The sequence below is a fragment of the Vombatus ursinus genome, unplaced genomic scaffold (assembly GCF_900497805.2).
Source record: "Vombatus ursinus unplaced genomic scaffold, bare-nosed wombat genome assembly UNPS02014812.1, whole genome shotgun sequence".
Taxonomy (NCBI): Eukaryota; Metazoa; Chordata; class Mammalia; order Diprotodontia; family Vombatidae; genus Vombatus; species Vombatus ursinus.
Window position 1 is genome coordinate 1,877,947 of NW_020954590.1, and position 13,922 is coordinate 1,891,868.

The 13,922-nt window shown below is 38.0% G+C and overlaps 1 pseudogene; it reads left to right on the top strand.

Annotated features, from left to right (window-relative positions):
* Positions 1–5,900: 5,900 nt before the first annotated feature.
* Positions 5,901–13,922, top strand: part of LOC114053813 — an 11,280-nt pseudogene continuing 3,258 nt past the window's right edge.

Genomic DNA, 13,922 nt, shown 5'->3' on the forward strand with positions numbered 1-13,922 from the left:
ACAGAAGAGGACGCTCAAGGTGCATAACATCAACTTTTGTCAGTTAAGTGTGAGGTAAGTTACTCAAATGGCACAGTGGTGAATGCGGGAAAGATTGAAAGAGAGAAGGGAAGCTTTAGACCTGCCACTGTGAGGAGTAGGCTAGAGAATCAATTGGGAAGGAGTAAAAGATTGTCTTACTGAAGTGAGGATCTAGTTTAAATTAGATAACCCCAGCTGGTGTGTTTGCATGATTTCCTCTAGTCTTATTCAGTAGCATGTAAGTAGGAATGGAGGAAGCAAATGGTAATAGTAATGTAGATTTGTGGCTTGGCAAAGTATGAGCATTAATAGGACAATGGAATAGGCAATTTGAGAGTAGTGGGTAGTACAGAGTTGAGATGGCTGATGAGTTGAGATTAAGAGAGAAACAAAATGAGCAAAGGGGTGGTGGCCTAGGGAAAGAGAGATAGACCTATGGGGAAATGAAATTATATGAGGTTATGATCAAATAAAAAAATTTCAAAGTTCTTGATCATTGAAGTACAACATTTGTGGATAATAGCAAAATAAAAGATGTCATTATCTCTGTGCATAACTGAGCTAGACTAGAGGAGGAGGTCATAAGAGTTGAATACACTGAGGAACTTGGAGGTTAGGGGTTGGAGGGAACATTGACTTATGTGTTGAAATCCTCCTGTATCAGGTCAGGAATTGGGATGGAGGAGACTGTGAGCTAGGCATTGAACTCCTTGAGGAAGGAAGGAGAGTGCCATGGGGATTCATAGATAATAGCCATCAGAATCAGGATGGAGGAATAAATTGGGCTCACAATCCAATGAGCAAGACAAAAAGCAAACAAATATGTACAAATAAGTAATGTTGGACAAAAAGAGGGAAAATTTTAAAGAGGAAAAGGTACTAGAATTAAGAGTTGTTAGGAAAGGCTCCCCAGCCCCCAAGGAATATAATCCCAATGGAGGAGACAGCAGGTATATACAGAGCAGATGGAAGTTAATCTGAAAGGGGAAGGCACTGGCAACTGGTGGGGAGTGGGGGTGTGGTGGGGACAAAGAAAGGCCTCCTGCAGAAGGTGAGCTTTTGAACTGAGTTTTGAAAGAAACTCTGGGATTCCAGGAAGCAGAAATGAGGAGTTTGAGCCTTCCAGGTATGGGGAACATCTAATGCAAAGCTATAGGCTCTCATGCATGAGAAACTGATAATAGTGCAGTATAGTTGAATTTAGAGTACATGGAGGAGAGTAAAGTGTGAGAAGACTTGAAAATAGTAAGTTTCCAGATTATGAAGTTTTAAATGGCAAACAAAGGGATTTATATTTGATCCTGGAAAGAACAGGGAGCTTCTGGAGCTCATTGACTAGGATGGTGACGTGGTCGGATATATGTTTTAGAAAAATCACCTTGGCAGCTGATTGGAGTGGGGATAGGCTTCTAGTAGGAAGATCAATCAGATTATTGTGAGGGGCAGCTAGGTGGCACAGTGGATAATGCACCGGCCTTGAAGTCAGGAGGACCTGAGTTCAAATCTGGCCTCAGAGCAAACACTTGACATTTATTAGCTGTGTGACCCTGGGCAAGTCACTTAACCCCAATTGCCTAAAAAAATATTATTGTGGTAGTCAAGGCAATAGGAAATAAGGGCATTTACTTGGGTGTGGCTTTGTGAGCAGAATTGTTGTTCAGTTGTTTTTCAGCCGTATCCAACTCTTCATGACTCCATTTGGGGTTTTCTTGGCAGAGATTCTTTCTCCAGCTTATTTCACAGATGGGGAAACTGAGGCAAACAAGGCTAAGTCACTTGCCCAGGAAAACATGGCTAATAAGTGCCTGAAGCTGAATTTGAACTCAGGTTTCCCTGACTTCAGTCTTGGTGCTTTATACACTGTGCCATCTAGCTGCCTGAGCAGAGAAAAGGGAGGGGTATATGAGATATGTTGGGAAATTGAGATGTAATAAAATTTGGAGACAGATTGTATATGGGGGGAAGACAAAGAGACAGAGACAGAGGAGACAGGGCAGAGAGACAGACAGACAGATAGATAGATAGATAGATAGATAGATAGATAGATAGATAGATAGATAGAGAAAGAGAGAGAGAGAGAGAGAGAAGAGTTGAAGATGACTCAGATGTTGTGTGACTGGGAGGATGGTGGTGCTCATTCAGGTCAGGATATCTAAAAGGCAGTTAAAGACAGATGACTGTAGTTCAAGAGAGAGAAAGAGCAAGGGGTGGATTCGTAGATCTAGGAATCATTTTAATAAAGATGATAATTGAACCCATGGGAGCTGATGAGATCACTAAGTGAGAGGGAAAAGAAAAGTGGGACCAGGATAAAGCCTTTGCTGGGTACCATGGTCAGTGCCTCTCCTTAGGGTAGTCCAAATCTGCATTGCTCATATGTACAGAGGCAAGGGAGAGATTGTGACTTGGTATTTTAGGTCCAAGCATGTATTAATATACATGCAAAGAGAAGAAATAGTACTTTTTGCACATAGTGGGCCTTTAATTAATGTCATCATGGAATGAATGTTAAATGTATGCTTGAAAGGACTAAATTGATTAACTTAATCCTCAAAATCTTTTGAAGGAATATTTCCCATTATGAGCTTTCATCAGGTACAGTCATTATTGTCTAATCAGTAGGATATTACTACTAAACATAATTGGCAGATCTTAATAGCTGGAGGGGATTTAATTAGTACTATTGCTCAAGCACACTTCTTTTAAATCAAATTTCAACACTCAAGTAGTTTTTCATCTTAACAGAAATACTGCAGACTCCTTGTCCATTTGAGTGCCAGTTTGTAAGCATTTACTTAAAAAGAAAAGGAACTGGTGCTTCAATACTGAGGACAGGGACATGGAGGAAGAGTACCTAAAGCAGATCCCCAGCATTTGTAGTGCTTTATATCAGACTATGTGATGAATATAATAAAATAGGTAATACATCAATTTTTTAAGTAATGTCCTTTTTCTTTTTTGCTAGACAATCAACATTAAATGACTTGCCCAGGGTCACACAAAGTAATGCCCTTCTTAGCTAGGAAAGCAAGGATTTAACATATCCTTTAATATAGTATATTTTATTTATATCTAAAGTAATGATGTCTTAGGAAACCTCAAAGGTTATATTCATAAACTTTCTGCTATACTTGCAAAAACGTAACTAGGGTGGGGTTTTGTGACAAGGGATTTGGAGAATGTTGATAGCATTTAGACTATTAGCTACATAGAAATAACTAAACTTAACACCTCGTTAGCAAAAATAATTTGTTAAAATAAAAAGCTACCAGATAATGTGTGCTTCTACTCCCACATCACTCCTCAGATGATCTCTTCCCTCTGTGCCTCTAGTGGTTTTGTGTTTAGTGGTCTCCATTTACAGGGGCCTGTGTTCCAGGATAACAGAATCATAAAATCACAAAATTTGAGAGTTAGAAGCGACCTCAATGGCCATCTACTCCAACCCACATATTAAAGAAATCTCCACTAAAACAGAAACAATCAAGGTGTTATTCATCTTCTGTCTGAAGACCTCCAAAGAAGGGGATCCTACCACCTTTTCAAGTAGCCTTTTCCACTTTTGGATGTCTCTAGTTGTTGGAAAGTTTTTTATTATTATTATTATTCTCCTGACCTTAAGCTTAAATGGTTCTCTTTACAACTTCTAATCTAATCTAATAAACATTTATTAAGTGCCTACTATGTACCAGGCACTGTGCTAATTGCTAGGAACTTCCAACCTTTGCTCCTGTTCTTGTGGAATCTCTCTCTCCTCTCCTCAACTTAATTTGATGTAAAAAAAAATCATCCGAGGGCCCTTTTCTTGTTGCTTACTCCAATTGTGTTTTGTGAATCTGGTTCCAGGTGCAAATAAAAAAAGAGTTATAGTTGTTTATACATGTCATTAACTTCACTGTTTGCATTTGGGATTGTTCTAGGTCTTTCTATTTAATACTCTACCACATCAGCAATTTGATTCTACAGTTACTTGTAGGACCTCAAGCCATAAACAACATAAAGAAGACTACCAATGTTGCTCTTGTTCATTCTGAGGTAGGGACAAACTGAGAAAGAACAGGCTTTCTCTCTATCTGTCTAAGTCTCCTTGCTCAAATCCTAGAAATAGACTCTATGAGCATGATCTTTTAGAGTTATGTGAGATTGTATTCAACTGGGCTTTTTTCCCCTCAAGTTTGAAGAAGAGCTAGTAAAAACAAATGTTTTCAATGTCTTTGTTGATATCCTTGAAATAAGTGCTTCAAAATGAATATCTACAAATATTACAGGACACATTTTACCAATCAAGTTGAAGTCTATTTTCAATAAACAAAATATTTATGACTACATCTAGATCAATGTGAAAAATGAATCCTGTGAAGTAGTCTCGTATGTTTATAATCACACTATTCAAAGTTATAATTATGTAAAATATGTTCATTGGTTCCAGCCCAATGGAAATTTGCGGTTTGAATTTGAATAATTTAACTATTTCAGTGAATTCATTATATGCACTAATGGGGATCTTGCTATATATTAGCGAGTGGTCTCCTTATTTACCTACATTTGCATATCATCACTGAGTTCATACTTAACATAAATGAGTAACTATCATTGCTTCAAGATCACTCCCCAAGTGTAGGAATTGAGTGGATTTTTCTTAGCTTTCAAAGGAAAGAAAGAAAAAAGAAAAAAAGAAAAAAGAAGGAATGAAAACTATCATATTGAGTGTTGGTTCTCAACCTTATGTTATGATGCAAATTATGATCACTGAGATTGAATAGTTGTGCCATGATTTTCTGGTCTTTCTTCTTATCTTCCATTTATAAACTAGGTGGGTATCTTTATCTCTTCTGCTGTTCATTCCAATCTCACAGTTGTTGCCCCTCACCTTTTTTTTAATGTCGATGTCAAATTAGATTAATTGCTTGAAATGCAATTAAATTGAACTGTTATTAAGCTCTTGCCAGGTACAAGTTACTGTGCTAGGCCTACAAATATAAAGACACATAAAATGTAGCTATCTATATTCAGCTTAATATTTTAGTGGGTCCATAGCGCATTTTGCTAAACTCTAATTTTATCAACGTAATCCCAAAGAGCCTTTATAAAGAATCCTCTCATCATGTTGAAGGATTTCCATTACATGGCTTAATGTTTGGGAACCAAGAGAATGCTCAGGCTTTCTGTCAATAAGATCACAATAAATTTATTTATATAGCCTAAAGTAAAGTGGAGATTGGGAAATGCAGGCATTATAGCTAGTCAAATAATATAAATCATTCCTTTCTCATAAATCCTATAACTTTTTGACTGTGTACACTAGATAGGTCACAAGATAATTGTCAACTCATCAGTTCATTTGTGCTATAGAGAAGTGAGGAAGCACCTTTGACTGTTAAAAACATTACTAGTATTCAGTAACCAAGTACAGTGATCAAAAGGTCAAAGAGTGTGTTTCATATCATCCCTTCAGGATGATTAATAATAGACTTAGACTAAAAAGAATAAGGAAACTGTTTTCCAAGTTGAAATAACATAACAAGGCCTACAGATTATTTGAATTGAAGCTACCTCATTATCGCAGTAATTCATTTGAGCAGCCTCTGGAACAGGCAGTACACAGCTGTAGGCTAAGGATTTATTGACCCACAAGAGCTGAAGGAACAGTTTGCCAGCAGAGAACCCTAGACATTGAATAGGCTATTCCCAGAAATAACAAAAGCACTAAAATATATCCTATACCTCATTTGTTGCACAAAATGCAAAAGAAGTGAAGAAAAGAAAAGAAAAAAAATGAGATAAATATTTCAATGAGGATGAATGGATGTGGAATGTTTTTCTTCATTCCAGTGCCTACTGCTGTTATAACTTATAAAGGTTGACTTGTTGGCATTAAGATGACGGTGGTGAGGGCTTTGCAGAGTGTTTCTTTCTGCTTTATATCAGCTAGCTTTTATGGATCTTTTCATTATCCTGACAAATATTAAAAATGAAAAATACTTTAGGATGGTAATAATAAATGTATTTAAAACCTACTAAAAATCCATCTACTGTCCAAAGTAATGGGAAGGGATGAGGTTTACTTGTTTTCAAGTTTGCCTCTCATTAGGCAAATATGTCATTATATAAGTTATCTTTGTCGTTTCATTTCTTGAGGCATACAGCTTTTAAGATAGTCATCTTAAAAATGAATGTTTCTGGGGGATAGAGCACTAGCTTTGGAGTCAGGAGGACCTGAGTTCAAATCTGGCCTCAGACACTCACTAGCTATGTGACCCTTAGCAAATAACTTTACTCTGCTTGCCTCCAAAATAAAATAAGAACATTTCTGCAGTATTTGTTGGTCTAATTTAAACCTACAATTTAAGATCCTAAATTTAGAGCTAGGGTTGGGGCTGCACAGGTAGAATCAGAGATAGGATTTGAACCCAATCTTCCTCCTCTAGAACCAGTGCTATACTATCCTGCAGTAACTATATGAAATTTCCTCCCCATATATGTATAAATATATGTATATATATATATGTGTGTGTGTGTGTGTGTGTACACACATACATGCATACATACATATACATATACACATATACATACACATATATATACATTTATGCATATATATACAATATATATATATACATACACACACAGGGCTCTGTATTTCATAAATGACTATGATGATCATGAGAGCTTCCAGAGGAGGGCAAATAGAATGGTGAATGGCCTTGAATCTGTGTTATTTGAGGATTAGATAAAGGAATTCAACATGGTTAACTAGAAGAGAAGGCTGGAGAAAGGACACCATGCAGAAGAAGAATTAGCCTTATATTGTGTGGTTCCATCAAGCAGAATTATGAATTGGTAGAAGTTGCAAAATGACAAATTTGGGCTTGATATCATGTTAAACCTTCTTAACAGTTATAGCTGTATAGAATATAATGTCTCAGGAAGTAATGGACTCATACAGGCAGTCTTCAAGAAAAAGCTGGGTGAATCCTTGGTTGGGAATTCTTTTTGAGCGTAGAGAACTTGGAGCTAAGATGGTAGAATAAGGCAGACTCACCTGAACTCTCTCAAATTCACCTTCAAGCAACTCTAAACACTTTTTTTTGGGAAAAGAAAAGGTGTCAGGAAGTTGTCTGAGCTCTCCCCAGTTTCCCTCAGAAACAATGTTAAATCAAGTGTCTAAAAGAATTATGGAGTGACAGAATCCACAAAAAGACAGAGTGAAACAATTTTCTAGCCCAAGATAATTGAGAAAGACTTCAGGAAAGGTATGTCCTTCTTAGGTAAACAAGGAGTAGAGCCCATTACAAGCAATGTCCAGGCAAGTCAGTGGGAGGCTCTTAGCTGAAGCACAGGCCCTGAGGTCCTGACTTAGCAGGCCAGTGGTACAGCAAGCCAGCTGTAAGGCCTCCAGGCCCAGTGTATCAGGTAAACTGCCAGCCACAAAACCCAGGACATAACAGGTAGAACTAGGCTGGATCACCATAGTGTAGCAGGCAAGCCACAAGCCCTAGAGGCCATAGCACTGAAAGCCATTGACACTCTAAGCCCCAGTGTGAGAAACTTGGGACAGTAACCACTGGATCCCACAAGCAGAGCGCAACTTTAAAAAAAATGAGCAAAAAACAAAAAGAACTCTGACCATATAAAACTACTATGGTGACAAGAAAGATCCAAACACAAACTCAGAAGAGGCCAGCAATGTCAAAATGCCTACATACAAAGCCTCAAAGGGGCATGTGAATTGGTCTCAAGCCCAAAAAGTCCTCTTGGAAAAGCTCAAAAAAGATTTTAAAACTCAAGGAAGAGAGGTAGAAGAAAAACTGGGAAAAGAAATGAGAGTTGTGAAGGGGAATTATGAAAAAGAGAGTTAATAGCTTGGTAAAGGCAGCATAAAATTAACTGAAGAATAAAACTCCAAAAAAAAAAATAGAATTGGCCAAATTGGGGGTGGGGGGGAACTCCACAAAAGAAAATAACTCCTTTTGGCCAAATGGGAAAGGAGGTACAAAAGCTAATTAAAGAAAATAATTCCTTAACAAATTAGAATTGGGCGAGTAGAAGCTAATGACTTTATGAAACATCAAGAATCAGTCAAATAAAATCAAAAGAATGAAAAAATAGAAAAAATTTAAAATACCTCATTGGAAAAACAACTGACCTGGAAAATAGATCCAGGAGAGATAATTTAAGAATTATTGGGCTACCTGAAAGCTATGATCAAAAAAAGAGTCTGGAGAGCATCTTTCAGGGAATTATCAAGGAAAATTGCCCTGATATCCTCAAATCAGAGAGTAAAATAGTGCTTGAACAAATCCCCTGAACACCTCCTAAAAGAGATCCCAAAATGAAAACTCCAAGCAACATTGTAGCCAAATTCCATAACTATCAGATCAAGGAGAAATCATTGTAAGCACCCAGAAAGAAACAATTCAAATATCAAGGAACCACAGTCAGGATTACACAGGATTTAGCATCTTGTACATTAGAGGATGGGAGGGCTTGGAATGTGATATCCCAGAAAGCAAAGAGCTTGGATTGCAACCAACAATCAACTACCCAGCAAAACTGAGCATAATCCTTCAGGGGAAAAAAATGGTCATTGAGTGAAATAGGGGCCTTTCAAGCATTCTTGAGGAAAAGACCAGAGGTGAATAGAAAATTTAACTTTCAAATACAAGACTCAAGTGAAACATGGAATAGGTAAATGGGAAAGAGAAATCATAAGAGACTTATTAAGGTTGAACTGTTTACATTCCTGCATGGAAAGATGATATTTGTAACTCATGAGTCCTTTGTAAGTATTAGGGTAGTGGGAGGGAAAAATCATATGTATGTATATAGATAGATAGATAGATAGATAGATAGATAGATAGATAGATAGATAGATAGATAGATAGATAGATAAAGGGCACAGGGTGAGTTGAAGATGAAAGGGTGATATCTGGAAAATAAAATTAAGGGGGGAGAGAGGATTATACTGGGAGAAGGAGAAAGGGAGAGGTAGAATGGGGTAAATTATCTCACATGAAACAGACAAGAAAAGACTTTTACAGTGGAGGGGAAATGGGGGGAGGTGAGAGGGAATGAATGAATCTTATTCTCATAGGATTTGGGTTAAGGGGGGAATAACATAAACAGTGGGATATGGAAATCTATCTTACCCTATGGGAAAATAAGGGGGGAAGGGGGCAAGAGAGCAGGGGGTTGATAGAGGGGAGGGTGGAGTGGGGGAGGGGATAATCAGAAGCAAACACTTCTGAGAAGGGACAGGGTCAAAAGAGAGAATAGAATAAATGGGGGGTAGGATAGGATGAAGGGAAGTATACTTAGTTTTTCACAACATGACAACATGAAGTGTTTTGCATGACTACACATGTATAACCTGTATTGAATTGCTTGCCTTTTCAATGAGGGTGGGTGGGGAGGGAGGAAGGGGGAAAAATTTGTAACCCCAAGTTTTAAAAATACATATTAAAAAATAAAAATTAAATTAAAAGAAAGAATTGTATCTCTATTAGGGCAATTAGTTCATACTTAGTGGGGTTGTGTATAAGTTGACTTTTCTGTGATAATAAAAAATAGTAAAGGGTGAAAAAAAGTTTTGTGCTGGGAGAAGAAGAAAGAGGAAGGAAGAATGGGGTAAATTATGTCACATGAAGAGATATGAAAGACCTATTACAGTAGAGGGAAAGAAGGGAGGGGTTGAGCATTGCATGAATCTTACTCCCATTGGTATTTGCTCAAAAAGGAAATAACATACACACTCACTTGGGTAAAGAAATCTATCTTACCCTATAGCAAAGTAAGAGGGGAATGGGGAAAATAAAAAAGGAGGGCAAATTCAGGGAGGCTGTAGTCAGGAGCAAAACACTTGTGTGAAGAGATAAGGTGAAAGGAGAGACAGAAAAGTAGGTGGGGGAAAATAGGATGGAGGGATATACACAGTTAGTAATCATAACTGTGAATGTGAATGGAATAAACTCCCCCTTAAAATGGAAGGGAATGCAAAGTGGATCAAAAACCAAAATTCTATAAATATGTTGTTTACAAGAAACACATTTAAAGCATAGAGACACATACAATGTAAAGGTCAAAGGCTGCAGCAGAATATATTATGCTTTAGTTAAAGTTAAAAAAAAAAAAAGCAGGAATAACAGTCCTGATCTCAGACAAAGCAAAAGCAAAAATAGATCTAATTAAAAGAGATAAGGAGGGAAACTACATCTTGCTAAAAGGTGCCATAGGCAATAAAGTAATATCAATACTAAATGTATATGCATTAAGAGGTATAACATCCAAATTCTTAGAGGAGAAGTTAAGTGAGTTACAGGAAGAAATAAGAAACAAAACTATACTAGTGGAGGAGCTCAACCTTTCCCTCTCAGAACTAGATAAATCTAACCACAAAGTAAATAAGAAAGAAGTTAAGGAAGTGAATAGAATTTTAGAATTGTTAGATATGATAGACCTCTGGAGAATATTGAATGGGGATAGAAAGAAACATAACTTTTTATCAGTCATACATGCCACCTAAATACAAAAGTGACCATGTATTAGGGCATAAAAACATGGTATTCAGATGCAAGGCAGAAAGGCAGAAATATTAAATGCATCCTTTTTAGATCATGATGCAATAAAAATTACATGCAATAAAGGGTCATGGAGGGAGGCAAGATGGCTGCCAAGGGAGGGGCAAACTGGCTTCAGTTAGAAATATAGTTTAGGGGGGCAGAGCCAAGATAGTGGAGTAAAAGCAGTGACTTGCTTGAGCTCTCCCCCAAACCCTTCCAAATACCTATAAAAAAATTGCTCTAAACAAATTCTAAAGCAGCAGAACCCACAAAAAGACAGAGTGAAACAAATTTCCAGCCCAAGACAACCTGGATGGTTGATTGGAAAGGTCTAGAGCACCAAGCAGGGAGAGGAGCTTAGTTCAGCATGGGCGTGCAAGCCTCAGCAAACCTGGAGTAGGCCTCAGTGGACTGAATCATGGGCACCTGTGGTGGTTTCCAGACTTCTCAACCCATGAATTCCAAAGACAACTTAGAAGGTCAATGGGAAAAGTCTGTGTCAGTGGTGGTGAGAGAGAAGAGCAGTGTCTCAGCCCCAGTCCCCAAGCTTGGCCCTGGGGTGGCATCTGCTTCCAGAGCTTCCAGCCCACAGAATGAGGGGGAATCAAGAGGCTGATCTGAGGGGGATTGCAGGGATCTCTCTGCTGGTGCTGAGGCAGGATTCTCTTGCTTTGCCCTTGCTTGGATCAGGGTCACAATTCTAGGTAGCAGTCCTGGGGCGAGGAGGTGCACTGGCAGGGGGGAGCTTGTAGTGGCTGTGGAGAGGAAATCCTCCTCACATTTCCAAGACAGAAAAGAGTGCTTGTGGTCACTCATAGACCAGAGCACAGGCCAGGAAAGGGGTAAACACCTTGCCCTTGATCATACCACCTTGGAAGAACTGAAAATTTACAGGTCCCTAGAAGTATCTCTGAAAACAGCTGCACAAAACCTCTGAAGCTTGGGATAGTACATTCTTCACGCTGAAAACAGACCCCTACCTTAACAAAGAGTTTATAACTCAAGTAATTGGCCGGGATCATAAGCAAGCAGTGCAAAAAGAGTCAGACCATAGAATCTTCCTTTGGTGACAAAGAAGATCAAAACATACAACCAGAAGAAAACAAAGTCAAAGCTCCTACATGCAAAGCCTCCAAGAAAAATATGCATTGGTCCCAGGCCATGGGAGAACTCAAAAAGGATTTTGAGAAGCAAGTAAGAGAAGTAGAGGAAAAACTGAGAGTGATGCAAGAAAATCATGAAAAACAAATCAACATCTTACTAAAGGAGACTGCCCCCCAAAAAATACTGAAAAAAATAACTCCTTAACCCAAATAGCTTAATCCAACTTAACCCAAATGGGAAAAGAGGTCCAAAAAGCCAACACGGAGAAGAATGCCCTAAAAAGCAAAATTGGCCAAATGGAAAAGGAAGTCCAAAAGCTTACTGAAGAAAACATTTCCTTAAAAATTAGAATGGAGCAATTGGAAGCTAGTGACTTTATGAGAAATCAAGACACTGTAAAACAAATCCAAAAGAATGAAAAAAATAGAAGAGAATGTGAAATATCTCAATGGAAGAACAATTGACCTAGAAAATAGATCCAGAAGAGAGAATTTAAAAATTATTGGACTATCTGAAAACCATGATCAAAAAAGAGCCTAGACAGTATCTTTCAAGAAATTATCAAGGAAAACTGTCCAATATTTTAGAACCAGAGGGCAAAATAGAAATTAAAAGAATCAACTGATCACCTCCTGAAAGAGATCCCCAAAGGAAAACTCTTAGTAATATTGTAGCCAAATTCCAGAGTTCCCAGGTCAAGAAGAAAATATTGCAGGCAGCCAGAAAGAAACAATTCAAGTATTGTGGAAACACAATCAGGAAAACACAAGATTTAGCAGCTTCTACATTAAGGGACTGCAGGGCTTGGAATATAATATTCCAGAGGGCAAAGGAGATAGGATTACAACCAAGAATCACTTATCCAGTAAAACTGAGTATAATCCTTCAGGGGAAAAAATGATCATTCAGTGAAATAGAGGTCTTTCAAGCATTCTTAAGAAAAAGACCAGAGCTGAATAGAAAATTTGTCTTTCAAATACAAGGCTCAAGTCAAACATGAAGAGGTACACAGGAAAAAGAAATCATAAGAGACTTATTAAGGTTGAACTGTTTACATTCCTGCATGGAAAGATGATATTTGTAACTCATGAGTCCTTTGTCAGTACTAGGGTAGTTGGAGGGAAAAAATTATAAGTATCTATATAGAGAAATAGATAGATAGATAGATAGATAGATAGATAGAGGGCACATGGTGAGTTGAAGATGAAGGGGTCAGAAGAGAGAATAGAATAAATGGGGGGTAGGATAAGATGAAGGAAAATATACTTAGTCTTTCAGAATGGAACTACCATGGAAGTGCTTTGCATGACACAACTATGACCTGTATCAAGTTTCTTGCCTTTTCTTTTTTTTTTTTGTGGTAATTTTTATTTATTTTTTTGTTTTCAACATTTACTTCCACAAGATTTTGAGTTCCAAATTTTCAACCCATCTCGCCCCTTCCCCCACCCCAAGATGGCATGCATTCTGAATACCTGTTCTCCTAGTCTGATTTCCTTCTATCTTTCCCCCCCCCCCTTATCCTGTTCCCCTTCAATTTTCCTGCAGGGCAGGATGGATTTCTGTACCCCATTTCCTATATTTCTGATTTCCCAGTTGCATGTGAAAACATTTTTTTAAACATGTGTTTTTAAAACTTTGGCTTCCAAATTTTCTCCCTTCCTCCCTCCCCACCCACCCTCATTGATAAGGCAAGCAACTAAATATAGGTTATATATGTGCAGTTATGCAAAACACTTCCATAGTAGACATGCTGTGAAAAACTAACTCTATTTCCTTTAATCCTATCCCACCCCCCATTTATTCTATTCTTTCTTTTGACCCTGACCCTCCTCAGAAGTACTTGCTTCTGATTATCCCCTTTCCCAATCTGCCCTCCTCTCTATCATCCCCCTACTCCCTTGTCCCCTCCCCCCCATTTTCCTGTAGGGTAAGACAGATTTCCATACCCAATTGAGTGTGTATGTTATTCCCTCCTTAAGTCAAATTCTGTGAGAATAAGATTCACTCATTCCCTCTCATCTTCCCCCATTTTCCCTCCACTGTAAAAACCTTTTCTTTTCTGTTTTTTTCTGTGAGATAATTTACCCTGTTCTGCCTCTCCCTTTCTCATTCTCCTAATATAATACTCTCTCACCCCTTAATTTTTTCTCCAGATATGACCCCTTCATTTTCAACTCACCCTGTGCCCTCTATCTATCTATCTATCTATCTATCTATCTATCTATCTATCTATCT